Source organism: Schistocerca serialis, chromosome 10, assembly GCF_023864345.2.
Source record: "Schistocerca serialis cubense isolate TAMUIC-IGC-003099 chromosome 10, iqSchSeri2.2, whole genome shotgun sequence".
Classification (NCBI taxonomy): Eukaryota; Metazoa; Arthropoda; class Insecta; order Orthoptera; family Acrididae; genus Schistocerca; species Schistocerca serialis.
This window is the reverse complement of record NC_064647.1, coordinates 53,880,636-53,883,441: the sequence shown is the minus strand read 5'-3', so window position 1 is coordinate 53,883,441 and position 2,806 is coordinate 53,880,636. Positions and strand designations below refer to the sequence as shown.

Genomic DNA, 2,806 nt, shown 5'->3' with positions numbered 1-2,806 from the left:
GCCAGGCGTGCAGGCCCCTCCCGTGAACCAAGCGTCAGCCTGTCTCGGCTTTGCTCCTTCATTCCCAGATGTACCGAGTATGGCGTGACATGTCTTTTAATACTGTGGTGTTGCGTTCTTCGGTCGGCACAACTTCATTCACTTCAGCAGAATAGTGGTATCTGGTATGTTAGTTCGTGGTATGAAGGACATTTACAGGCCCATTGGTAGTTTACACAAAAGATGCAATCTACAGATCTATCACCACAAGCCCTTAAAAATAAATGGGAAAGGCAGAAAAGAGGGATGAGAATTCTCAATATATATCATGCAGTCACATAAGTGGTGGGTATTGAAAATTTGCTCTAAAACAATATTACAATACTGTGCAGACAGATCTTAAAAGTTTAACTGAAAATGTAAGAGACAAAAATTACAACAATCGACAGACGAGATTCATTGTCGCGTACGTCACGAAGCACGTTATGCTAAATTTGTTGTTATCCAACACATGAAGAACCTGATGGTGTCAGTAATAACATTTCTGAAGTCACAAACATTATTTCACTCTCAGTTCAACAATTTTCGGTGGAACTGAATTAGGAGTATGGAGACGTTATACCTTACTGCAAAGTATGTTACTTAAGTCAAGAGGCATGCCAGGCCGATTTATCGATTTGAAACTCGCTATTGATGAATTAATGAAGGAAAAAGGAATGCAAGAACGAAAATCAGAACTTCCAGAATGGATTTCAGACCTCGCATTTTAAGTGGATTTGACTGCACACTGCCCTATACCTCACCGCGAGGTCCAATAATTCATTGTGGGTTCAAAAAATTACAAGGCTAGCTTCCTAAACGTTTTGAGAAACCATTAATTTTACCTCTGTTTCAGATATCGCTTGCCATTTCAATTGAAAGTGGTCCTGCGCATGGGCATACGTAACTGGTTGGGTTGCAAGATAGTTCCTGTTTTAATCACAAATCCTTTCACGTTAAAACTATCCAGGACATCTACATTATTTTCCTCAGGTAGCATTTCCACGTATTCATAATGATGTTGCAAAAGTTCTACAATATTTCGATTAATGAATGTGGGTGAAAGACATTTTTCAATTATGAAACTAAATAAGACAAAATTATGTGGCAGCCTCAATGCAACATACTGTGAAATTTCCTGCACAGATCTACATTTCGACAGCTTGTGGTGGTGGTGGTTAGTGTTTAACGTCCCGTCAACAACGAGGTCATTAGAGACGGAGCGCAAGCTGGGGTTAGGGAAGGATTGGGAAGGAAATCGGCCGTGCCCTTTCAAAGGAACCATCCCGGGATTTGCCTGAAACGATTTAGGGAAATCACGGAAAACCTAAATCAGGATGGCAGGAGACGGGATTGAACCATCGTCCTCCGGAATGCGAGTCCAGTGTGCTAACCACTGCGCCACCTCACTCGGTCGACAGCTTGTACTAGATAAAAATTGTATTACGTCTTCAGTGCGCCAAAATAAGTAATACTGAAAATTTATTATGGTTGTGGTCTATATTGTTGCAAAAAGTGAAATATAAAACCAATTCGTATACATTGCGACTGCAGTACCATTTAGTTGAGGCACGTTGACAGTTTCCCCCTCATTCCCTTCCTCGTGGTGGTGGGGGAAGTATGCAGCAGTGCTGAGTGCAGTGGCACTCACAGTAGTGCATGGCTCTTGAACTGAATTCCAGGCCACCCCTGCTTTACACTAATGTTCAAGACACAAGTGTGGCACAAAATCAGTTTCATGATTTGTGCTCCAATCAGAATATTTACTTGTTTAAAGTAATTTTTAATCATTTATATCTTTTTTTTTATTTCATGCAATTATTTCGCCAAGACCTCTTATGTTTTCGTCAAGCCACAGTATGTAGCTGTGATGTAATGAATTTTACTGTCATTGTTTGTATTCTTATGGAAATTATATGCGATAAACTGTGTGAATACATTGCAATGTATGCTCTTTAGCAAATCAGGAACAGTGTACATCTTGAGGTTCATATATGGAGGGAACTTAAGCTGATCGAAAGTTAATATTTACGATAATGAATTAGAATTAAATGAACAAAGTTTCCCATTTTGTAAGTTATCAAGACTAGCTGGTGGAGCTAGCGTCCACAGGAGTGTCTCAAAATGGCTCTGAGTACTATGGGACTTAACAGCTGTGGTCATCAGTCCCCTAGAACTAAGAACTGCTTAAACCTAACTAACCTAAGGACATCACACACATCCATGCCCGAAGCAGGATTCGAACCTGCGACCGTAGCAGTCCCGCGGATCCGGACTGAGCGCACAGGAGTGTCTAATTGATATTACACAGACTCAGTGCAGAGGAACTGTATACGCTACATAACTATTCCCCTGACATATGACTCCTATATGATGAAATAGTCTGATTCGCTTCGTTGACACTAAAGCTGAAGTTCTTCAGAAACCTTTGTACGGTGAAGAAGTTTGTTATTGACAAAACATACATCTATGATCATTAACACAGCTTACTGGATCAACCTTGTGGAAAGACTTTATGTGTAAAAGATTTTTCAGATTTTGTTAAGGAATTTCTTCCAAAAATTTTCAACTCTATTAAATAAAACAGAAAATAGAAAACTATAGGACATTGGTCTGCACTCGGATTAGAACTGAGAGCTCACTCCACCTTCAAATTACATGTCATGTGTGGAACCAGTTTTTTTTTCTCTGAGATGTTACCTCTTTTATTTTTTCTCCCTCACTTTCCTTATTCTAAAGGAACCTTGAATGAAAAGATCTATTTGCCACGGCCTCTCTGGCGCTAAAA

At 39.9% G+C, this 2,806-nt stretch overlaps 1 non-coding gene across 1 annotated transcript; it reads right to left on the bottom strand.

Moving 5' to 3' along the window:
* Positions 1–1,356: 1,356 nt before the first annotated feature.
* Positions 1,357–1,429, bottom strand: Trnaa-cgc (transfer RNA alanine (anticodon CGC)). The gene has a single exon. It is a non-coding gene; the product is annotated as a tRNA-Ala (tRNA).
* Positions 1,430–2,806: the final 1,377 nt, after the last annotated feature.